This window comes from Zalophus californianus, chromosome 7 (genome assembly GCF_009762305.2).
Source record: "Zalophus californianus isolate mZalCal1 chromosome 7, mZalCal1.pri.v2, whole genome shotgun sequence".
Taxonomy (NCBI): domain Eukaryota; kingdom Metazoa; phylum Chordata; class Mammalia; order Carnivora; family Otariidae; genus Zalophus; species Zalophus californianus.
The window spans coordinates 33,708,652-33,734,798 of NC_045601.1; the positions used below are offsets into that span (position 1 = coordinate 33,708,652).

General features: G+C 44.6%; 1 protein-coding gene across 3 annotated transcripts in view; it reads right to left on the bottom strand.

Annotated features, from left to right (window-relative positions):
• TMEM200A (transmembrane protein 200A) overlaps positions 1-23,567 on the bottom strand; it is a 69,713-nt gene extending 46,146 nt beyond the window's left edge. For all 3 annotated transcript variants that reach the window (XR_003521480.2, XM_027602517.2, XM_027602518.2), the window contains exon 1: positions 23,342-23,567. The gene's annotated coding sequence lies outside the window, so the exon portion shown is untranslated. The remainder of the gene's footprint in view (positions 1-23,341) is intronic.
• Between the last annotated feature and the right edge of the window lie 2,580 nt (positions 23,568-26,147).

The following is a 26,147-nucleotide window of genomic DNA, read 5'->3' on the forward strand; positions in this document are numbered from 1 at the left end:
GTAAAATCAGAGGACTATCCAAATCCAACAATCTATAATCTAACCTACAATTTATTCTAAGGTCCTAATTTGTTGAGAGGCAATGAAAATGTCATTGATTTACCTAATTATCTAGCTGGAATATAGTAGTATTTTCATAGTATATCTACTTTACTTTTATATAAAACATGTTTTATTTTATATTTATATTAGTACATCTTTATCAGATGAATCATGGATTTTTTTTTTCAAAAAAAATAAGTTTGCTTGTCTTCTCCTTAAACATAATGATTAGTGTTAAAACTACTGCCATTTAGGGGAGCCTGCCTGGCTCATTTGGTGGAGCATACGACTCTTGATCTCAGAGTTGTGGGTCTGAGCCCCACGTTGGGTGTGGAGATTACTTAAAATAAAATCTTTAAAAAAAATATTGCCATGTAGTGATACGCTGAGTGCCATGAGTTAAATGGTTTTATAAGCGCCTCCACCTATAGCGGTTGATGTAGTTCACATAAACTGCCAATACATGTTTTCACTAAGGACATTCAAGTGCTTTCTTTTTTCAGTCTTGGTAATTTTAGTGTTTATAATTGAGGGATGCATGTATTTTTTAAGTATTAGAATTATTTTAAAAATCAGGTATCTACTTACAGACAAAAATTAATAGTCATTGTTTCTGGTGACAAGATTGAGAAAGCATGATTACCGAATTATGACGCTCACTAAAAGAATCAATCATCTTCTCAGAAACAGAAGCAATAACGATACATGAATTTTGACTATACCATCCCATAGACGAATGAAAATGTACATAAGCAAGAATACACATTTCAATCACATCAACAGAAAGAGAACTTACCTAAGCAATGAGTTATTCTACCCTGAGGACAGGTCCCATTTTCTCCAAGGACAGACATATCACCTCTCTTTTGAGAATTCATTCCGGGGGTTATCAACTTAGTTTGGAAGCACCTATACTTAGATAATTTCCTAACATTGTAGTTTCAGCACATTTCCTTTTTAATTGTTTTCTTCCTAAAGAGGAAGCTATCTGATTCTTACACATTCAAAAACCATTAATATAAGCCCTCTGGTCTCCAGAATCCTTTCACACTTTCCAACTTATTAATCAAGCCTTATTGCTCATCTAAAACTTCAACTCCTTCACTGCCTTCTTGACATTTAGATGGCTGAAGTGGACACAATCTCCAAAGGATCGCCACTAGTGGATAGTGTAATAAAGTTACTGAATTTTAAAATTTTACTTTCCTCTTTCCTGAGTGGTCCTTGCCATTCTCCCTTCCACTCCCATACTATTCAGTATGAAAACTTCTGCCTGTGAAGCAGAAACTAACTGTAAACTTTCAATGCTCTGAGACATTGGATTATCTCCCACTTTTGTGTTCTTTCCTATCTTCACAAAAAGACTTAAAAAGGGACTTCCCTTGGGCGCCTGGGTGGCTCAGATGGTTGGGCGTCTGCCTTCAGTTCAGGTCGTGACCCCGGGGTCGTGGGATCAAGTCCCGCATCGGGCTCCCTGCTGGGCGGGGAGCCTGCTTCTCTCTCTGCCTCTGCCTCTCTCCCTCTCTCTCTCTCTCTCTCTGGACTCTCATGAATAAATACATAAAACATTAAAAAAAAAAAGGACTTTCCAAAGAGAATAAAAAAAAACAAACAAACCCAGAAATGGGACAGGGCTCTAAGCCAGCCTAGTCAGTTTAAACCTAAAGTCCAGTTGTCTCATGTATGACAATTCCAGGGAAAGATACTGACGGGTAAGGAAACTGTGTCATGATTCCGGCCTAGAATTCCCTCTACAGATTTGAGTCCCCTTGACTCAACCAATTGCAAACAAACCTGAAAAGCCAGGTGGCCAAAGTTCACATGACTGCACTCAAACTTAAAAGACAAAGATTTCCCACCCTTCCAAAAACTCTATCCAAACAAAAACATTCCTTCTGCTACGGAGGAATTATGGGAACTTCCCCAAAGGCCTTTAATATTGCTATATTACTTTTACTATAAACACAAGAGGCCTGGGGGACAGTCACAGACAGGTGATCCCTCATTCTTTCTTTCCAAGCATCTCAGCGTCTTGCACCTACCACCTTTGAGTGAGAAAAGGCATACTGTCACCAAATGATAGTGCTCCGGAGAATCTTTGGGGCCAAATCCTCTTAGAATTGGTAATTGAAGAAGGGCCCTCTTCCACCCACTCGCTTTAATAGCATTATGGGATTACTGACCCATGAGCTGTGCTGAGACTGCCTCACCATACTGAAAGGGATCAGGTTTAGAAATAGGTTCTCCGAGGGGGAGTGCCTGGGAATACTGCAGGGTTGTTGACCAAAGGACCTGGCTTTCCAAGGCTGGGGGGGGTGGGTAAGAAATAGGAATACTGCCTTCTGACACAGTTTTAAAATAACAGCATTGTCATGCAAAGCAAATCTGTTTTATCAGAGGATATTCTAAAGTCATTATCCGTTGAGATTACATTTTTACTAGTTTCTTTTCTTTTTCTTTCCTTTTTTTTGGTGAAAAAATATTTCAGTGCTAATCACTTCGAGAAGCTTTTTAAAGACCCAAGGTTTGCTTTCTGCACCGGAAGGCTGGTGTAGGGAAGGGGCAAAGACCAGGCAATGCTGCAGCCGTGGGAGATATGGCGGGGCGGCCACACAAGGTGAAGCGTTTAGAAGCCTTCCTAATCACTCCCTCTGATCCTCTCTACTGCTCTGAAAAGCCAATCGATTCCCATGTGCCGGTCTTTACGGCTGACAATAACACGGTTGCCTTTAGTAACGCTAAAAGGAAACTGTAGAAGGTGCACCATTAGGGCAATTACAGTCGCTCTAACAAAAAGGAGCTCTGCATTCAGCTCTGTCTTGAGCAAACGGAGCTGCTACTCCTTCCCACAGAGACTTCACAGCCCCCCAGTGCTGCTACCTGGAGGTCTTCCCCTGTCCTTCTTAGCCTTCCCCAGAGCTTCAGTGCACAGGACTGGTCCCTGCTGGGGCTCCTGTTTTAGTTTGTTAGAGACCATTTCCCCTTCCAGGATGGGGCTGGGAGCAGCCAAGAGAAAGGAAACCAGAAAGTTCTTCCAGTACTTCAGATATTTTTCCCGACAACTGCACATCAGTTGCATAAACCCAGACAGAGACACCTAAGTGGAAATAAAGAATACAGGAAAACTCTAGATAATTCAAGTTTAAGAGTTCTCCCCTCACAAATAATACAATTTTCCCCCAGAATATCAGTAAGATTTCAGGGGAAAAAAAGAGGGGGGAGAGTTTCTTCCTCAATTGAAGGATCATTTTCTCAACTGTGCATCTTGCATTTTAAAGCATGGCCAGAGGGTCAAAGGTAGCCCCTAAGAACTTACCTGAAAATTCTTCTTGTAGTTTATAGTCATGGGAGATTGCTTGAGTTGACTGATGCTTAGACCCCTAGAAAAGTGTTTTCAAAAAGGCAAATGGCATGCAAGCTCACAGGTTGCAAGGTTACAAAACTTCTTTTGTTCCACTGGAACATCATTAACCTTAAAGCTAAAGAAGTGCAAAGGAATTAATTTTCTCTTTAGACAATGAGCTTTGAATTGGCATCTTCTCCAGGGGATTTTGGTGGGGATGAAAGAAATGGAGGGAATCGGAAGCGATCTTGTTAAACAGCTTCCTCTACAAAATGATCTATAAACTTACTTTTACAGTGAGTGTTTAAGTAGGGCAGCGACCTATCTTTACTTTCATTAAAATTATTTATTGGAGGAGCTTAGGTTTGGCAAAATAAGACAACTGTTTGATGCAATAAGGTTAACAGGAGAAACGGTCTGACAAATCCCCAACAATAAACTCTGTTTAGAATGTAAACAAACTCTGTCAGATCACTGGAAGAACAAACAGATGATAAAAATGGCCATAAAAAGCTGATGTGCCCTCCCAGGGCCCCGGGGCTGTTTCTCTACTCACCTCCAGGACAAAGCACGTGGCAGGGAGCCCCGGCCCTCCTCCTTTCTTGTGGTGGCTCTAGGCACCGAGACATTAAAGATTTATTATTGTGATCTCTGTAACTTACAATGCCCCAAAAGCACATGCATGGATCACCATGTTCACAATGCAAATCCTCTTTCTAGATTAGGACTGCTTTTCTTCTGACTGCTTTCTTCTATATTTATATTCAAAAGATTATATTAAAAATGACTGGTCTTCTCATGTTTCTCTCTAACACTGGACGAGATGTTGTGATAGAAAGAAATCTTTTTTCAAAAAGACAATAAGTAAAGGTACTCCAAATATAAACATTTGTGATATGAGAGAAAAAGCAAAAATAATCCTAAACTATCTGACACTCTAAAGCTTCTAACAAGAGGAACAGAAAAGGATTCCATCAGAAAACTTCAAGGGGGAGTCATCTGCTCCCTGACAAGTTCACTTCAGTGTGATTTGGTCATCACTGCAAGTGTGAAGCTTGATAAAAATGCCAAAATATTCAATGATACATCTGGGAAACCTGTTTTCTTTCCTGAATCAAGGAAATTGCAAAGGAAAGCTCTAAATGTCACAAGAACTAATATTCCCCTTTTTTATTAATTAAAAACTATAATTTAAAAACGTAGGTAACAAGGGTGCCTGGCTAGCTCAGTCAGTGAAACAGGTGACTCTTGATCTCGGGATTATGAGTTCAAGTGCCACATTAGGTGTAGAGATTACTTAAAAAAAAAAATAAAGGGCGCCTGGGTGGCTCAGTTGGTTAAGCGACTGCCTTCGGCTCAGGTCATGATCCTGGAGTCCCAGGATCGAGTCCCACATCAGGCTCCCTGCTCAGCAGGGAGTCGGCTTCTCCCTCTGACCCTCTTCCCTCTCGTGCTATCTCTCATTCTCTCTCTCTCAAATAAATAAAATCTTTAAAAAAAATAAAACCTTAAAAATATATATATATATATATATATATATAAAAACATAGGTAACAGAACATCGTGCAGCTATGTTTACCAAAACTTCAGTAACATGACCAATATTAATAAACTAAAAGAAATACACTCTGGGGCGCCTGGGTGGCTCAGATGGTTAAGCGTCTGCCTTCGGCTCAGGTCATGATCCCAGAGTCCTGGGATCGAGTCCCGCATCAGGCTCCCTGCTCCGGGGGAGCCTGCTTCTCCCTCTGCCGCTCTCTCTCTCTGTCTCTCATGAATAAATAAATAAAATCTTTAAAAAAATTTAAAAAAAAACATTCTGAAAGGGTAAGTTTATTTTATATGAAACATGGACAAAAACAACTAATAATGTTCAGAAAGTACTTAAGAAGTGATTTCTTCTTTTGTCAGATTATGTGAATAAATTATTCCTCTATAGTACTTTGGGTTCATTGGTCCTCAAAGTTTTACAATTTATCAGCATTATTCAGAAAATTTTAAAAAGAGAAAAAGAATCATTTGTACTCATAATAAAGACGGTATTCACCACTTTTGATGTTCATTTTGATCTCTCTATGCCAATCAAATGTGCATTACTAAATCACTGAAAGTTAGAACTGAGGACACTTACTGGGTTTTAGGCACAACAGCTCATGACTTATTGATTAGTGTCCTCAGAGAAACCAGAAAGCACTGTCCAGTTGCAATGAGTTCTGACGGCCGCGTCCTCACGGCTTCGGAGCCAGACGCTTTGCCACTGCCAGGCGGTCAAGTGTTCAACTTCCAATTTTATTAAGATGGCTTCATGGATGTTTCCAAACATCAAGATGAATAAGGCCAAGAAAAGGCTGGATTATCTATTGTCAGGCAATACTCCCATCTGGCTGTGTTTTAGCGTGCCAGCCTGCCCAAACTTGCTGCCTCAGTGTCTCACTCTCTACGGGATGGCACTGCGGATTCTTAGCCATCGTGACAAAGAAAATGTCTAAGTAGAGAGTGGCTCCTCCTCTGAACCAGCTAATACCTCTGGCTTGATAAGACCCGCCCCTCCATCAAAGTGAAACTCTCCCTCTCGGGGCAGCTAATGCTCCGGGCAGCTCCGGGCAGCTCCGGGCAGCTAATGAGCCCCTCAGAGGTGCTGTCCTCATTCAAATTAGGTCGACAGTTCCATGACCTCCGGGAGGAATCCTAAACACAACAGGGCATCACACCCAGCCTTGAGGGGCTCGCACAGTTCATTGGGTGAGAGGGTTTGCTTCCTGTCTGAGGTCACAAGGGGGCCAGAGCAGGTGCCTTGAAAAGCGTGGCCAACTTCACAGAAGAAACGGAATAGCACGAACTCAGCGGACTGAGGAGCAGAAACGTTCCTGCTTCTAAGTGCATCTTCCTGGCGTCTGCCCCAAGCAAGTGGAGGGGGGACTTCCTGTGGGGCTGCAGCCTTCCTTCCATCCACTAGTCTCCAAAAGGCGAGTGCGCAGCTCCCCATCAAGAGAGCTGAAGTGGGCTCTATTTTTTGGTGGCGCTGCTAGTGGTATCACCACTAACAGAAAAGCAACATTCCCCTTCCATTCTCCAGTCGATTCTTTCTGTTGTCCTGAGAGAGCTGTTAGGTCCATTTTTACTAACACCCCTGGGTTTGGGAGACAGAAGGGGGACTAGCCATTCTCCATGCATCAGTCTGGACTGCTGGCGTGAGCAAGGCACCCTGAAAGTCCTGGAAGATGCGTCCAACTCTCCCAAGAGAGGCAGGGGAAGGGTCCACAGAAGAGTCCTTGCCCACCCCCCCACCACCCCCCACAAGGATTTCACATCTGGGCAGAGCTAACAGCTGCCTCATCGGAGCATGTGTGCAAAGCAAGGTCATCCAGGTGGCAGTGAAAGGAGAGAAAGGACCACACTGGGCAGTGTCACTCGGTATAACACACTCTGCCGGATCGTGTATTTACATGGCCTTTTACAACCTGAGTGACCCTTCTAAGGAGGTCACGTCCCATGCTACAGATGAGCAACCCGGGGTCCAGCAAGGTTATGTAATTTGACCAAGGTCACCTAACTCTTCAGGGGTGAAGCTGAAACTCTCCAGCGATTTTCAAATAATCCCTGGCAATGGGACTCTTTTTCCAAACAAAACCTCACTTAAACAATAAAGAGCTCAGAGAATCAAAAGTTGACTCTATACTTTCAAAATATCTCTGAAGGAGATTCAGTGGGGCCAGGCAGCCAGATGGCAGTGGTCTCCAGAATGAAAGTAAGAGAGAGCACAGATCAGAGGTGGGATCCCACTCAGAGAATCTCCAGGCAGGTCGCTCAGCCAGCCTTTCAAACGTTAACCTTTGGTTAGCAATTCCCCAAATCCTATTAGATCAACTCTAGAGAACTAAAGGATAAAATCCAAATAAACTTTCGTGGCCCCTGACACTTATATTTTAAAATGACACCCTGACTCCTTCCACAAGCTGCTTTTTACATGTGCACCTCAACAGAAAGAAAAGCCCGCCTCCCATTATCTAGGTGGAACATCACAGGATGATGCCCGTCTGGCGGCTGGGTGACCGCCACTCACTGAGCTGCACTTGCCACGGGAAGACAGCTGACATCCTGAGAGCACTGTACTTGGAGAAAAGGTCATGGAGTCCCCCTCACGGTGGGTAACCCAGGGCACCTGGCTGTTCTGCACGCCACCTCAGGAACCAGCCATACCGAACCAAGGTCAGGCTGACCTCCACGGATACTTATCAAAAAGTCCACTCTGAAAAGGGAAGACAGTCCAGCTCCTTTCCTCAAGGCTTACCTGCAGAGATGGTTCACCAAAAGGCACAATTTTTTTCAATTCTTTTTGTAGTTGGGGGCAAGCAAGAAAAGGAGATCATCGAATCCAGCAAGCAGTATCCGGCACTGCTCCTTAGGACACACTGTTAATGAAAGCCTTACGTAACTGATGGACACTTGGGCCAGGACAGATAAACCCATGGCCAAATTCGCCTTCTAAGCATTTAAGTAAGAAAAGAAAGGTACTAACGCAGGAACTGGAAGCTCTCGCTGTCCCGGGAGACGTGGGGCAGCACAGGGCTAACTTCCAAAGAACTCCAAGTCCAGGAGAGGTTTTGTTGTAGACTTTTCAATCATAACTTGAGAGAGTACTGTGGACACAATAAGCATTACTGAGTGCTCTGATAACTTCATTTTATAAATAAGGTTTACTCCTGAATCTTAAATAATATTTGAATATGATGAAAAAATATCTTAAAAAAATGGGGGCGCGCCTAGGTGGCTCAGTCAGTTAAGCGTCTGCCTTCGGCTCAGGTCATGATCCCAGGGTCCTGGGATCGAGCCCCGCATTGGGCTCCCGGCTCAGTGGGGAGTCTGCTTCTCCCTCTGCCCCCCCCATCTTGTGCTCTCTCTCACAAAAATAAATAAAAATAAAATCTTAAAAAAAAGAAAAATATTTAAAAAATGGAAAGACTATATTAGAAGACTCGAGAAACAGTAAAGTAGATGTAGTTCATTGCTTCTAATTTGACAAAGATGATTTTCGATTTTTGCACATTCATTTCATGTACTACCAGTGACTCTCCACTGTGTTTTCCCTGCAGGAAAATAGGAACAGGATGTGATGCTCCCTCAGGGTCCACCATTGCATACTGAATGGGGTAAGCTGGGCTCCCAAACGGAGAGGCTAGAAGTAACCTCTAATAACAGGTGTCTTTTCTCTTCCATTTTAATGAGCTAAAAATGCATTAGTAATAAGAGCCAGCGTAATCCTCTGAGTTTTCTGCAAGATGTTCAAGCAACTCTCTTAAATTATATGCTTTTCTTATAATGTCCTGGAACATAAAATAGCTTAAGCCTCTATTTATGGTTTTAAAAACTTCTATCGCAAAGGTAATACATGACCTAGTAATGCTTTAAGAAGTATATGCAAATGCTTTAAAAGTATAAAGACCAAGTCAAATAGAAGGCAGCAGTGGAGTTGATAAGAGAATAGCCTGGTAATCAGCATAATAATGAAACTGACCTTCAGATGTGCAACTCTATCAGTATTTTATTGTGAAGAAATAACTCGTGCACCTATTCTGTTCTAATTTGGTACCGACAACTACGACATGAAATTCAAGAAAAGACTTCAGTGATTTCTAATCCCATTTTGCTCAAAAGTTTGAAGGCAATACTACAGTCGTGTAGTCCTAAGAGATTAAACTGGAGAAAGAAACTGAACCAAGATCTTCAGAAAGTGTTCAGTAAGTGACACATGCCAACAACTCTTAATGGCTGATATCATGTACCTTTTGTCGCTGACATCACACCCCTAGCTTTTCTTCTACCTTCAGGGCTGCTACTTTTTGGTATGTTCTCTAACCACCCCTAAACATGGCAATCCCCAAAGCATGGTCCTAAGTCACCTTCTTCGCCCAGTCTCTCTTCTCTCCTTGACTTACTACCAATTATATGCTCATAACTCTCAAATTTATGTCTCCATTCCAAATTTCACATCTGAGCTCCAAACCCATCTGTCCAAATGTCCACTTGCACTTTCTCCTGGGATGTCTCATAGGCATCTCAACTGTAATGAGTCCAAAACTGAACTCAGAAACCAGACTTAGGAAGTAAGTCTTCCTCATCCTTTCAAATGATACCACCATCCATTCTATTCGGTCATGCTAAAATCTAGGCATATCCTGGACCCTAATTTTCTACGTGCTATCAGTTACCAATGTTGGCTGATGCTGCCTTCAAAACCTGTCTTCGCTCTGTCCACAAATCTCCAACATCACTTTCCGCCATCCCGTCTAAGCTCTGCTGTTTCTTCCTTCATGTATTCCTGCCTCCTCTGACCTCTTTACCACGAAACTGCCCAGTGGTGGTAAATCGGTTCATGTACTTCCTCCTTCAAAACTTGCTCTTTGGAACAAGTATCCAACCCTATCATCTCCCTCAGGGCATTTCACGATGGCCTTTGCCTAGCATATAACCTTTCCTTCCACCTTCTCTCCATTGCTATGATCCAATGACAGGGCTTTCTCTCTGTTCTCAAAAACACCGAACCCTTTCTTTCCTCAACCTGCCTGCATGGTTTTTCTCTCTGGCATAGCCTCTCCAGACAAGTTCCTCTTGTCTCTGGCACCATCTGCAAGACAGCTCCTGGGAAACAGTCCACCAACCCTTTGACTCATGACCCTCTCTCCTAGCAACATCTATGTTTTTGTGGCATTAATCACACTTATCATCACATCATTACTGATGATGTAATTTTTTGTGCCCCACTACCAGATGATAAGCTCCTAGTCCACCCCACTCAGATTTTCTCCAGCATGAGACACAGTCTGTGCCTAGAACACAGTAGGTGCTCCATTAGTATCTGTTGACCGAACAATGCCAATATTTAAGAGAAGGTTTTTTGGGGTATGGCCCGAGTCTTTGACCATGATAGTCCTCAGGGTCATTCATATTAGGTGGCTAATTTCAGTCCAAATTTCATAGCTTTTCTTTTCCTTACATATGTGTATCACCCAGGGGCCAAGATTAGGAGGAGAAAGGCCTGGATTTTAATCCCATATCTGCGCCTGTACTTAGTAAGCAGGCTTTAAAAACGGTGAACTGCTTTTCCAGACCTCACATTTCTCGCTGTTGTATGAAAAAGACTCCTCGCGGGTCTCATCCTCTGAATCTGTGAATTTGTTTTCAATCCACAACAAAATTTTGTACAAGCCCAAAATAAAACATCTCCTATTGGCTTTAGAGTTCTCTGGGTTATTCTTGCTTCAGGGTCTTTATCAATGTCACTTTCTTTTGATCCCATGATTTCTGAGAACCTTGAATCACAGTTCAGACCCATCAGGCAGAGCCTACAGATGGTGAATGCAGACACCTAGGGCTCTGCTTACTGCCCATTTCCTTCGGAGACTAGTAATGATGGTGAGGACTGGGCCCAGCAAAGCGCCCTCTGCAGGTTTGGATGAGCAGATGCTTCCCATGTTACTCAGATGGAAGTCCAAAGTTCCTTCGTGGCCCCAAGACCCTGCAGGAGCCTCCTGCTTCATTCCACTCACACTGGCCTCTCTGCTGTGCAAACACTCCAAGCCAACTCCCACTTCTCAGAGGCTGCCTCTCCATCACCCTTGCGCCTCCCGTACCCTGGCCAGGCACTCTCTGCCTGCAGAGAGTCTAACAATTCCTTCCCTCCCTTCATTCAGGCCCCTGCTCAAATGCCAGAGCCTTTCTCGTAACTGTGCCACACTACTCCCCCTCCCAACTGCTCTCTGTGCGTGGGTCCTGCTTGATTTTTCTTATTACCTGTCACAATAGACTATAGGTTATCGTCTGTCTCCTCCAACTGGAACGTAGGAATCATTAGGAGGGGAGCTCTGTTTCCTGTTAGATATCCAGGGACTAAAATGGTACATTGTAGGCGTTCAGAAAATATGTATCAAAGAATGCACAAAGGAATGAATGAGTGGTGCTCCACTAGAAATCAAGAAGGCAGCAGGGCTGAGGATCTTCCCATCTAAAGCTACAGGAGTCTGAGAAGGTCAGGGAGTGCTGACGAGGGTTAGAAGGAAGAGCTCAGGTTGCTGGACCCCAAGGCAGGAGAGCCAAGAGACACTCCCCCCCATTTGCACACCCACCCTCCCTACCTCCCCCCCCCCCCCCCCCCCCCGCACTGCCACCACGAAGGCAGCTGAAGCAGAGAGGGCTCGGTTCATGGGCTGGCAGGGGGGGTTGAGTCACAGAGGCCTGCCAGTCAGCAGGTCTCCTGCCAAATGAGCAATGAGCTTCTGACAGTTGGAGCGGGAGAACAGAAACTCCCCAGGGAATATCAGTAGAAATGAGAATCAGGATGCACGTGGCCTTATTACCTGGAGATGGATGGAGTGTGCCATCTTTTCATCTTTGTTTTCTTTTTATAACTTGTCTTTTAAAAATCACTTAACCAAATTCTGAATTTAAGGCTTCTGCGAATTAGTCCACAGTTTCACTCACTACCACCCCCTTTCCCCAAGCTTAGACTCAGGGAGACCCCTGTACCATCTTTCAAAGCTGTTATCCTCGCTTGAAGTACTGAGCCTTACTACAGCCCTCTAGACTGTGAGTTCCTCCAGGAGAAGCCGCTGTGCTCCGAGCACTGACCACATTGGCCGGCACCAAGCATGCTCTTGATAAACACCAGATGACTCAATAAGTATATTTTGAATGAGATCTCCCCAAAGACACTGAGCTAAACATTCACTAACAAACATCACTAATTACACGCTATTATTGTCTTCTGTTCAATTATGCAGGTGTTGGATAGAGTTAGTTTTGGACAGAGATTAGTTCAAGGATTGGAAGGCTCACAAATAAATAAGGGATTTCCACATGTGTCCAGTAAGGTGTGATAAGACCACCATGTGGACTTCCCAGAGATTTCTGCCTATATGGCACAGGTGCGGGGCGGCGGGGGGGGGGGGGGGAGTATGTAAAGAAGGTAATTGTATCTGTGAATTAGATTTTTATTTTCAATATTTCATTTAACAATTTGAATATCATTTTTAAATATTATTAATATCCTGGGTCAGTCAGTTAAGCATCTGACTCTTGATTTTGGCTCAGGTCATGATCTCAGGGTCATAGGATTGAGCCCTGAGTTGGCTTGAGATTCTCTCTCCTTCTCCCTCTGTCCCTCCCCCCCAAATAAATAAATCCTTAAAAATATATATTATTAACATTCAGAATAAAGTTAACACTTTAAATATTTTCAGAGAAATGATTTAGTCCCTTACTAAAAAGTCTGTGTTTTATATCTTACGGAGACTTTCTTCCCCTGACATCATAGAGGATCAAATATAATTAATTCAGCAAACATTTACTGAATGCATACAATATAAAAGTCACTATACTAGGCACAGCTAAAAAATATAAGCTTCACATAACAAGAAAAATGTGCAGTGGGCTGACCGAGCTGTTTATATTCTACTGAGAAGACTATATTTATATTAGTATTTAATGTTTTATTTATATGAAACACTCTTTGAAGGTGGATATACTATATATGGAATGTCTTCAGCCACGTAATGATGTATGGCACATCTTGAGTTTCTAACATGAATGGTGCTTTTGCTCCCAACCCCCTACTTTTAATAAATGGCCTCAAACATCATACTCCAAAAGAAAAACCTTCTCATAGCTTCCAAGCACACTGAAAATGAAGCCTCCCCCGCCCCCCAATATGCGAGGCTGGCTCTTATTATCTTGCGGGTCTAAGCCCAGATGCCTCAAACACAGAGAGGTCTGTCCTGGCCATCTGATCTCCAAAAGCCCAGGCACTCTGTTACATCAGATTCCTTTACTTCCTCAAGCCCTTTCCATGTCTGAACCCACCTTGTCTGTCTCCCCCCATCTAGAATGTGCCCTCACCCACAACCTTGGTTTTGAGCTCTACCCTATCCCCAGCTGCCAACACATATGTATTGAATCAACTATTAATTAATGAACTTCCTACAGAGCTTGAGTTGACTCTCCTATGCATGCTATCAGTAAGCGAATCATAAATATATGGGTCCTGCTTTCCAACAGGGTCTTCTACATCATCATTGTATGGGATGTGCCTCACATTTGACCAGATGGGTCATAAGTATAATTTAGCAGCAACTTCTGAATGAAGCTCACTAAATCATGATTTGGTGAATTAATGAATGAATGTAATTCTGTTCAAAGTTACTGACGGAGATCCATAAAAGAAAACGGAGTTATAATTCTCCCTCAACTTTTAGAAGAAAACCAAAAGTATTTTTATTTTAGTTGTGTATTATTTTTGTAGAAAAATAGCAGTTGTGAAAAGATTGAAAATGGCACTCAAAACCCACATCAAATGGACTGCTATGGGAAGTTTAATAGTTCCCTTGTAGTTGCAGGCAATGTTTTTGGACAAGAAAAAAACCCCACGGAGGTTTACCTAAGATGCAAGTTCCGCCTTCTTATGGAATGAGTCAAAGTTCCTCACTATGAAAGCTAGATACTATGACGTGACTGTTTTTTTTTTTTCCGGAAAAGGGAGCAAAATCAGAAGGCTCAAAATTCAGGATCTTTGGCTTACTTCAGGGGAACTGGTGGTTTAAGAGAGCAGATATTCTGGAGGGGGAAAACCTCAAGCATTTTCGCATTCTATCTGGGACCTCACATTCTGCCTCCTGGCTCAACCTGGTCCAGGGTCCCCTGCTGAGAACACAGCCAGAGACAAAGCAGGCATAGGCTTGCCCTCACTTGGCTTACAGCCCCTCTGAACAGTGGAGGGACCATGAGCACAAGAGTTACAATACCCCACCGAGCTATGGATGCAGAGGAGGCTAGGGTTTGTTCTGCAAAGTGGAGCTCTGGCTCAGAAGGTTCTCCACAGCCTGGTCTGAAGAGCACCCTCACAAGATATGCATTTCATGATTTAAAAAAATTACAAGCTAATCTGCTCTCTGTCTTGTGCCTCTGTCTAGATGCATAATCAGGAATGTGTGTAAATACATATTTAAAACTTGAATGGTTTATCACAATATTTCAGCAGTCTACACTCTAAAAGAGAGTTGTTTTATAACGAGGAAACAAAGTACGTGGTTAACAAAAAGTGTTAGTCATTTTGAAATGGTAGCTTTTCTTATTTAAAAATAAATACATAAAACCCTAGGATAGGCATGATGAAGGGGTATTTCCATGCACTGTCAATCACAAATTCACCTACTCTGAAAATCAGTTTTGCATTAAGTATCAAGGGTCTTAAGACATCCATACCCTTTGACCCAGGAATTAGCCTCTTCCACGGATCTTGCTTAGAGAAATAATTTGAAATTTGAAAAAAGATTTCATCAAAATGCCACTTATAATGACAGATATTTGGAAACCACCAGTTAATAAATTGTGGTGCACCCACACAATCAAATATTATAGACATTAATAAAGCTTGCCTAGGAGTCGGAAAATATTTAGGACATAAGGTTAAGCAAACAAAGCAGGTTGTAACATGTTATTAACTATGGGAAAAAAAATCATTAAAAACAAGGACGAAAATGTCAAAATCTGATGGGTGCTTTGGGGTCAGGGGATTATAGGCAAATTTTCTCCCTGATTTGTTACACTTAATGTATTTTCCAAAGTTTTAATTGGGAGCACATATTGCTTTTACGATGACAAGTAAGAACATCTCTTCAGAAATGCTAAGTAACTCTCCTGTATTACAGATACTCACACAGGGATGTTCACGGAGCTGATCTGATATGTGGTTTGCCAAGTGAGCCCAAATTTGTGCCTCTCCTACGCGTAAATCAACACAGAGCGAATACTGAGATTCCCTGGATTCACCCTGCACATCAGCCCCAAGATGCTGCTTCTCAATAAGGAAAATACTCCTCAGCAGCTGCCAACCTATCAGCACCTCTGTGATTGGCTCCCCATTTGCCAAGAAGCCGGCTCCTTGTCCTCACTCCTTTTATCCAAGGAGCCTCTAATATGCTTTACCTATTCTAATATCTCTACCAGCCTGATTTCAGGGCACTGCAGTCATTGGTTTACCTCAGGCTCTCCCTTTTGTTTATGAAATTCTTGAGATCCTTGTCATCCTGACATCTGCAGAATCTAGCTGAGTACCTAGTAAACAGTGGCATTTAATAAATATTGTTAAATAAATTTTTCTGATCTAGGAAGAAAGTCACCTCAATAACCCCCAAGAGAAACATTCACGAATAGGACCCTCATGCGATGGAAATCTTGGTTGGTGTCTGGAATCAAAAACACGTTGAGATATCACTTCCAGGTTAGGAAGGAGCAGAGCCGTCCCTGATAGCCAGGAGCGGGCCTGGCACTCACAACCAGGCCCTGAGGGCCTCCTGTCGGATGGAAACGACTTCACGAACTTCAACACCAGACGAGGCCACCCTGTGGCCACGACGGCTCAGGACAGAAATAAGACCACTCTGTAATCACACCTGAACACAAACAGAAACACAGACATTGTCCAACCCCTACAATGAGCAATATCCCCCCAGTCGGTTCAGATGGAACTGCTGCTTCTTTGTCAATTACAGCGTTAGCCTCTCTAGTCTTGTCTCCTTCAGATAAGACTTAAGATAGAAGATCACAGGATTATTCCTGCTTCAATCCAGAGCAAAGCCCTGCTTCTTTAAACCTTCCGCAAATCGTATAACACAAGCTCAAATCTTACAATCTTATAATAACTAATTTCTAACACCTTCTTACTGAGACACCCCGTGTTCCCCTATGGTGTACATTCACCCGTGCTGAAACAAGCACCGACCCCAACCTGCTCCACCATGGGTAATTCCTGGTGCTCTCTGGTCGGAGAGCATTAATAAGTTCTTAATTCCACCTGCAACGCTCCTCTTCTCATCTCTCTGCTCATACATAGTCATCAGAACTCACTTCCTCCTGGAAGCCTCCCTGGATTGGCCTTCTAGGTTTTAGATGGTTCCATTCTTTTTAGTCTCCATAACATTTAGTTCAACTGCTACTATTAAGTTTGTATTTCATAATAGCTAGCAGGCACTGTGATCTTGATTGCACTCTGAAAAATCCTTCTAACTCTAAAATCATATTGTTTTATTGTGTTGCTTTAAAAGTTTCATGCACGGTTATATTTACCTCCCCAAATAGGCTCTGAGTTCTCACAAATATGCCTAAAATGTATATTTTTATATACCTTCACATTCCATTTCCGCGTATCGTGTACACACACACACACACATGCAGCCCAGTGCACATAATGAAATCCACAGTCACATGCCTGACCTGATAAAAGTTTGATCTTGCATTTGTTGGGGAATGACATGATGTCACTCCTATTCAATTAGTAAGCAGTTTCATCCAGAGTATCTCCAAGTATAGACCTTTATCGCTGGAGTGGGTTCCACATACCTACTACATTCGGTATCTGCTAGTACTCTCCCTTCCTGACGCCCTCCCTCTCTGTCTCCCTCCATGTATCTATTTATCATATTTCAGGGCTAAGTACCTGTCCATATAAAGGGACATTCAGGCCATGGCAGCTGGCAGAGGTCCCTTCTCTTCAACAGAAATCAGTGACTAGAATTAAGCCTTCCAAACATCTGACTTGCTGATGTTATCTGTCCTGCATAATGATAGAGATCCTGCACAGAGGGGAAAAACCTACTGGATTATTAGGCTCTCTGCCAAAGCCGGATGTAATCCTGCTGGACAACCCCCTCCAGATGACCTGCTCCCCTCTCACATGCTTAGGACTACAAGTTAGCTCCCAGTCTCCCTGCACAACCATATGCCCTGCTGACTTCCCCATTTCTATTCCCCAGACTTGACATTGACCTTGCCTGCCAGGGCTGGGATGACTCCCTGAAGATCCAGAATCAGGTCTAGATTCACACAGAACTGGGTTTCCATGACAGCACCTTCATCTCCAATCTGGCTCCAGGAGCTCAGGCAGATCATTTCTTAACCTTTCTAAGCCTCTAGCTCCTGGCTCGAAAGAAAAAAAAGAAAAAGAAAAAGAAAGCCCGCCATAATATTTACCCTCCCAGGACTGTAATAAAGATTTGGTGGAGATTGTGTATCTAAGGCACATGGCAGATGCTCTACAAATGTTAGCTCTTTTTTTCCTAGCGGTGCCTGACAACTAATACAATCCCGTTTCCCTCTGAGGAGCTGCCCAGTATATGTTCTTCCTGCCTTACACCAGGAAGGGTATTTAAAGCAGAGCAGATGGCAGAGCTCCTGTTCTGAGATCAACAATCAGGCCCCAGTTGTTGTACTGATCTGCCTACCTGTTCACTTCCTGATACCACTCCCGTCCACTTCCCTTGCTACACCCCAAACCCCAAACCAAAAATCTAGGTCTGTCCCCCCTCTGGCTTTGGCAATCCTGCCCGTTTGGCCCCGGAGCATGGGTGCTCTGCACCTTTGCCCTAATAACCTCTATTCCATCCCCTCTGGAACTTCCGTCACTTTGGTAGCCTATTAGAAGGCCCGACCTTCAGTTTTACCTCATCTACAGGATTCTGACCATGGCCTTGAGAGGCAGTATTGCACAGTGTATTAAAGAAGGGGTATTTGCTTTGGATGGCCAGGGTTTGAATCCCAGTGCTGCCGTTTGATGACCACATAACCTTGAGCAAGTTATTACCTCCCTAACTTCCAGTGTTCTCACCACAGAGGGCTTTTATGAGATTTAAATATGGTGAATTTAAAGCATCTAACACAGGACCTGGCACACAAGGGAGGTCCCCAATAAATGTCAGTGCTACACGCATAAAGGTTGTGCCCTTTGGACTCACAGTGACCACTGGCCTCCTTTCTACACAGTCAGCTGCTATGCACTTACCCCCAGCACACAGCCGCGTCACCTACTGGCCCTGCTGATCTTCCTATGTGGTCCCTCCTGATCCATTTCATCTCTCGCATGGCAAAACAGATGCTCCTTTATCCTGACATACGCTCTTACCAGACGCATGATGTCACTTACACGTGCCAATATTCTACTTTGGTACCTATAATCTTAGCGCCTAGGTGGCTCAGATGGTTGGGCGTCTGCCTTCCGCTCAGGTCATGATCCCAGGGTCCTGGGATCGAGTTCCGCATCGGGCTCCCTGCTCTGCGGGGAGGCTGCTTCTCCCTCTCCCTCTGCCTCTGCCTCTGCCTCTCTTCTCTCTGACTCTCATGAATAAATAAATAAAACATTTAAAAATTTTTTTAAAAAATAAAAAAAAAAAGGACATATGTCCTAAGTGGTAACTCTAATCTATGTCTGCTGCCTCCCTTTTGCCCATCCCCCACAAACTCGGGACCTCCATGAACAACAGTGCTGTGTTCATCACTTCACTTTCCTGTTCAAACGTTCACGAGATCGGTAGTGCCTAAGGTAGGGGGCCTCCAATTTAATGATATTTAGATGACCAGGGCTTTTTTTTTTTAAGATTTTATTTATTTGAGAGAGAGAGAGAGAGAGAGAGAGAGAGAGAACACGAGTGTGGGGGGGCGGTGGGACAGAGGGAGAAGCAGGCTCCCCGTTGAGCAGGGAGCCCGACGTGGGACTCGATCCTAGGATCCTGGGATCATGACCTGAGCCCACTGAGCCACCCAGGCGTCCCCAGATGACCAGGGCTTCTGATAATGAAATCGCTAGGCTGGAAATAAAGCACAGGGATATTTATGTGGATATAGATAAATGGTGGGCTCCTCAGTCAGAAATATGCTGGCAACCATGCCTCTTTCAGCAAAGTCTAGACATGAAGGGCGTTACTTCATCACTCGGCTTTGCCTTGGCTGGGAGGAGAGTTCCACTTCTGGAATTTGCAGTGGTCTTGGGCACCTGAGCTGCCTCCATGGGCAAACTCCACATCACCATTTAGGGGGTCTGTCCCGGAAAAGGAGCGGACAATTCTCCTTGATAACAGACATGTTGTTTTTGACTGGCAGCATCCGTAGCTTCAGAGACCCACACCTCTCTGTGATCTTGACACAACTGTCCATCATGGTGTCCCTACCAGCCTCTACCTCCTCACCCCACCACCAGCACCTCGTACACAACGTGGGGCACAGGATCTAGTTCAAGACCACACTCATCATACTGCACTCTCTGATGGATGTGGACTGATATGGGGCCAGTCAGAGCCCTTGAAGGAAATTTCTACGAATGGAACTTGGAAGAGACAAGACTTCTCTTTTCTATGGCTCAAAAGCCCCAGAATGCAGGCTAGGAACTACTTGATAGTCAACTTTCTCAGCACACAGAAAAGGGGCCTCAGAATGAAGCTGACCCAGAGAGAAAGGAACTGAGAAACAGGGAGAGAGAGAGAAAGTGCCCTGGCAAAGCTCACGTGAGTCTCTGGGTTCTTGCCATGACTGAAGCAAAGGTCCATCTTTGGATTTTCCGGTCACATGAGCCAATAAGTCCTTTTTTTTGTTTAAACAGAGGTTCCTTACACATATAACCAGGTGAATCCTGACCAGTTCCTTTGGCCAGGGACACAGGGTGGGAGGGTGGCACCTGTCCACCCTTGATGCACTTAATGCTTGGGCAGATGAGGGCGCAGCAGGAGGGAATGTAGAGATCCACATCTTCACACCTTGTTCAGTTCCTATGACTCCTGTGTAATTTCACCCCCAGGGACAAAAGTTTCCAAATTGCAACTTGCTCTTAGAACATATCCCATTAGTAGTAAAATGGTCCCCAAATCCCCATCTTTATATGAGTTTCTTTTTCCCAGCTGCACTCAAAGCTCTTAGAAGAGTCTTATCAATGACTCTGTAAATAGTTAAATCCCCAGAATTCCTGCTGCGGAAGGGGAGGGAGGTGAGGTGGGGAGGAAGCACACAGAAGTAATTAAACTAATCATCAACAATAGGAACCGAGACATTTCAGGAGGTCTTGATCTCATAATTGGAGACTTATCTTCCAGAATGTAACCTAAATTTTTACTCAGAAATTTAAACCTACACTAAAATCAGATACCCACCTATCTCTCTGTCCCATGAACACAGGGCTTCCAAAGCACGTTCTAGCTTCTCCTATCTCTACAAGTCTGCAGAAAGGCAACGGGGCATACTGGTACATGCATACTATAATTTATAGTATTAGTTCCAGTTTTGTCACCTTTCTGCTCTCGTTACCTTTTAGGGATGTTGTGAAAAATCAATTGCCATTATTTGTGGAAATTCATCAAAAACCATCCAGTACTAAGCGAAAGTTGATTTATTATTTTATTATGTATTTCAAGCTCAGATAATCAATGATGGGTCAGATCTCCTTTACCTCGTATTAGCATCATTATTATCCTTTCTCTGTGTCCAGCATGGCCTCCTGTCTGTCTTCCCTTGACCTAAACTCTATTAACTGCACCCTTCCCAAACTACACTCTGACTTCTCCCTCTCAATTCCACCAGAACTCATCATACAGCACTTTAAAAAGAGGACAGAAAGATCATGGGTCCAAAGCCCTCGATCTGTCAATGAGGGGATGATGGGAGGAGGGTGCAGAAGCCCGTTAAGGCCAAGGAACATATCCAGGGCCACTCATTCAGTGGCTTGGTCAGGACGACAACTTGGGTTTTCCAAGCCCCCATCCAGAGTCCTCAGCTCCCCCCGTGGGCACCAGTCTCCTGATGCTCAAGGACCATCCCACGTGCTCAGTGATCTGTGGCCCACTTTCCAGCCTTCTCCCCACCAAACTTTAAGTTCCCATAGGAGAGGCTACCTTGCAGTCCATCAGCTAGCAGGGCACCCCAACATGTGTTCATCCGTGTTCTCTGAGTGCTTGGGCACATATCAGACATGAACAGACAAAACAGATACACTAACCAAAACCGCAAATCATCTATCCCTTAATAAAATGAAGGGTCCATCTCACCGCAGATTTGTTTTTTGGTCTCTACACAAGCTTTGTTTTTGTTTTTGTTTTTCCAAATGCATTCTGCTTGAGGAAGACCTGCCACGCTGCCTCCTATTTAGGGAGAGTAATAACAAATGAAATTTATTTTATTTATTTATTTATTTATTTATTTTAAAACTACCTTCCCTTTAGATGCTATATTCTGTTTAATAAGGGCATTATTATGAGGACTTACTTATCTTCAACTAATTTTGCTTAAGAAATGTAAAAGGTGACATCTGCTTTTATCCTTGTTCTTATCTATTTTCCTGAGCTAAATATGAATTTCATTTCCCTTATGCTGAGAATCTTCAGGGGAATGAATGAATTTAAGCAATCAGTTCAGATTCGCTCCCCTGTGTGTCAGTGGTTATCTTTCGCTGCCCAGTGAGCTGTTGTCAAAATTCTGAAAATTCTGAAACCACACAAGTCCGACTATAGTAATCTAGCTGTTGGAGCATTCCAAAGCTTCACTAAAAATTCTTTCAAGTTAAAATAACAAGTGTAGCCATCCTTCCTTACAATGATCCTTCCTGAACAATCCCTTCTGATTATGGGTGCCTTTGGGATAAGACATGGCATTTACCCGGACCCGACTCAAGCAACAGGTAAAGCCTCTCGGTGCCGACCGCCTGGAAATCACACACACAGCCTTCCCACAAAAGAACTCCCTCTTTCACTGAAAGGCTTTCCCAGCCTAGGATACAAAGCTAATTATAACCAGGGTCACAAATTATAGTTAAATCATCCCGTAATTATGAGCTCTCTAGCAGGACTTGGTTAGCGAAAATCATTCCTAACACCTCAGTATATATTTTTAAGAGTAAAAAAAAAAGTCTCATAACATTAAATTGATGTGACATTTAACTATAGTTTCCACTTAATGAAAACATTATTTTCTGTTTAGAGGGACTCCTATTCTTCACTTAAGCTGTTTGAAAAGCATGAAACTATAAGCAGATGCTTCTCTCCGGATAAACAGGAGCGGGAAAAGCAAGGGTTGAAAAAGTTTCAAAATTTAGCCAATTTTTCACAAAATGGTAATATATTCCCATATCAGCAGCCAAATAACAAACTGAAGGTCATTTGATAATAAGTATTTCTATAATGCAACATGGGACAAACCATCCAAGTAAATAGCTTTTACAGGAGCTGGTAATATTTATGCATAAAGTACTTCAGAAAGTGTAGCTCAGAACTTGGTTTGACTGCAAAACCAAAAGAGTTCAAAATCCTTACGGACAAATAAGAACAGTTGACGATTCCTTAAATGTTTTCTATGCATACATTTGCCCACAGCTACTTCTGAAGGTTTTCAGAAGAAAAAAACAAGGTTAGGAGAGACTTTAATGCAACATATCCAGTTCCGAAATACACCAGACTCAGGTGTACTGGGACTGACTCCAATTAGTAAATTACATATATGTGAAGCATCTGACTTTCTGTCATTACCAATGCCTGGTACTGAATAATGAATTATATTTATTACATCTATCACACACATACACTTCTCCCTCTAAATCTAAGGGCAGTAAATAGACACAGAGCTTACACCTACACAATGCGAAATGCTTGCGTGGACAATTAATTATAGCAAAAGAATGATTAATGAAGCAAATCTTGCAAAGCTTCAGCTTTTTTTCTGAAGGATGACTATATAGGGGGAAAAGTAGTGCTGAATTTGGCAAATAATTGCTTCGCCTCTCCATTTTGCCCATGTAGATACTACCAGATACTGCCTTTAGGAAACCCTGACTACACTTTGCTCCTGCCAAGGACTACTATAAATTGACGCTGTGCACGTCTTCACAGAAAATGCTGACTCTTTGGAACCGAGACAAAGGCGGGTGTAGCTCAAAGAAGCCTAGCCAGGCGCTCCAAGGTTCCGGGCTCCCTGAGGCTGCCCCGCAAAGCTTCTCTTGCGCTCCGAGGACTGGGGAGTCCGAAACTGATGGCGGACTTGGTTTATTTCCCAAACTTCGGGAGACAATGTTTACCCTAACTCTGGTGCCTGAAGCAGGGAGAAGTGGGGGTGAAGAAGCGCCCTCCCCGCCCCCGGCAGCACCCTTCCCTCCGCCCTCACCTGTCCTGAGCGCAGGGCCTCAGGGGTCCAGTGGCCTCTCTGGACATTCACTGCAGGAGCAGTTGGGACGTCAGGCGCCTCCGCAGACGAACGAGGAAGGCGGCGGGCTCGGGGGCGTCAGCAGGAATCTCGGCAGCCGCGGGCAGCCGCGGGTTCCCTCCTCATTCCGGCGGGGCTCGGGCGGCGGACGCGGCGCGGCCACCGCGGGCGGATGAGTCAAGCGAGGGGGCGGGCGGCGAGGGCGGAGGACCTGAGGAGGGTGGGGGGCGCCCCTACCCCCGCGCCGGGAGGGCGGCGGCGGCCTCTGGGCCGGGGACGTGCTGCCGCCTGTGCCCGCCGTGGGTCGCGGGGCCGCCGGCCGCCGCCATCGAGCGCAAGGAGCCCGAGCGCTCCTGCCCTCGGCGGTCGGCGGGCGCGGCGCGCCGGCCTGGAGACAGGGACTCGCAGCTCAAGAGGGGTCGCCGCCTCCAAAAAAGACAAAAGGGACCCAGGGGGCGGGAGGGGAAAAGTTTTCTGCTCTGCTCCAGACGGATCCCAACCAAACCTCACGCCCTAAGCACGGAAGAGGCGGGCTGGGGGCAGGGGACAGGGGGCGGGGCGGGATTCCAAGAGCGTCACCGCACGGTCGGGACCCGGGTCCTAGCCAATCTCGCCGCCGCCCACCACCCGTGGGAACTCCCCCCGCCCTGCTGCCCCAGCTCTCGCCGCCCGCCTCCTCCTCGAGGATGCCGACCAGGTCCTCTCCTCCCCTTCCCAGGCCCCCCAAAGGCCCCCTAACGCGTGACCCGGCCGCAAAGTTGCACTTCTCGATCCGGGATTACCGCAGACAAAACCTATCTTTGGGGACAAAATACCCGCTTTCAGGAGCTCTTCTCCGGGCTGGAAGGCCAGCGGGTGGAAACGGACACACCCACCCGTGGGGCGCGCCTCTCTCTGCGGTGGAACCCCAGGTCCCAGAGCCGAGGTCCGGGCCCCGCCAGTCCTCTGGAGCAATAGGGGTGCCCTTGCGGATTCCCGGTTTTCCTGGAGCAGGCGCCTGGGCCCCACGCCCCTCAGACTCTTTATCAGACGCCGCCTGGGCGGGTCGGGGTCCCCCTGGCGGGCTGCACGAGCGCTGCGCGAGCGGAGCCAAACTCGGCTCCGAGCCGACCCTGCGAACGCCCCCTCTGTCTACAGCGCCATAGAGCGCCCAGCCGATTAGTCGTCGGTCGGCCGGGAAAAAGCTGCGAGAAACGGCTTGGGGGTGAGGGTTATGGGCCGGAGGGATAAGGGCGAACCGGACCGTTGAGAGCTTCGATGAACGGTGCTGACGTTGAACTCCAAACATCAAAGTCAATGAGGGGTACAGGTTACTCCTCCTTGCTCCCAAACATCCAGTGAGTGGAGACTGCCCTATTCATAGAGTAAAACGATATGATAATTATCTCCAATTTGGCAGAGACAGAGTGGCGATTTTATTATATGCAGGTCAATTCAGTAAATAAGGTTTCGTGTAAAATTCTGAATTACTATTCCAGCCATGACACGGGCTTGTGCGGAGCACATCAGTGCCAGCACTTGAAGTGGGGTGCCCCTGTGTCTCCTGAGTATGTTTTAGGTGATGGACTAGAAAGCAAGTATGGCATTCTGGTGAAGTAGTATTTGTGTATTTAAGACAGGGAAGAAGGGTTTCGGGGGACGGAGGGGAGGGAGTCTATGCAAAACCCCACATTTTGGAATTTAGACATGGCAATGAGGAGAGAATGTGGAAATGGGTTTCTTGTGGTCCAGTCTTCCTGTCTTGACTAGAAGAATTTGGAGATTTGGCATTTTCAGTAAAAGTTTCACAATCAAAATGTTTAAAAAAAAAAAAACTAAACTAAAGGAGTAGGGAGGGAGGTGAAGAAATAATTCACACCAATAAACCATCTGTAGGTTTATTTTTACCCCACCGGCATCTAGTACTCTTTAGCCCACAGCCACTTGCTTAATTCTCTTGGTTTTCCTACACATTTGTCAAGGCACCCACGCTAAAGGTGTGTGATTCCACTGGGCCTTTCCTATATGTTTATGAAGCCACATTTTTCTATAAAGCTCCTGAGAGTAGACATCACCTGGTCATGTTCACTAGGTTCCCAGGGAATGAATAACAGGCTCATAGCATCCATGGAGATCATCAAACATGGCATTGCATCTAATACAAGTGGTGAAACATTTAAAATGGCCATCTAGCCGTCCTACACATTGAATAACTGAGCCTTCCTCAAAGAGGAAGTGATAAGGGCTACGAAAGGAAAAATAATCCCATTCTTCTGGCCACAGATGTTGATGACCCCTCATTTCTGAAGTTAGATTTCAGTGATTCAACCAAAAAAGAAGCAGCAGCAGAGATGGACTACATGAGACCACCAAAAGGAAATTATTTACATTTCTTTTAAAAAATAATTACTATTTGTCTCAGAAAAGACTGAAGTAAGGTGTTTTATAAATAGGCGATTATCTACAATTCAGTAGACCAAACAACTCCCAAGATATTAGTTACAAATTCTTTCCCGGCATTTTGAGTGCTCAAGGCAAGCCCAGGTAAATTATTTAATCTTTGCTAATGGCCAGTGTCTGTCCATCTGAAAAAAGCCCAGTGAGGATAATACCACTGGTAATGGATTTTGAATTTAGCTCCATATCTGCTCTTGAAATAATGGATGGGACCTCTCACCATCAGGCTGCACTGCACTTCACACATAATATTTTTGCCCTGTCCTTGTGAGATTTGTAAGTTTCCACTAGAACAAGCGCATCTTATAAGAGTGCACAGTGGAAAGAGAGC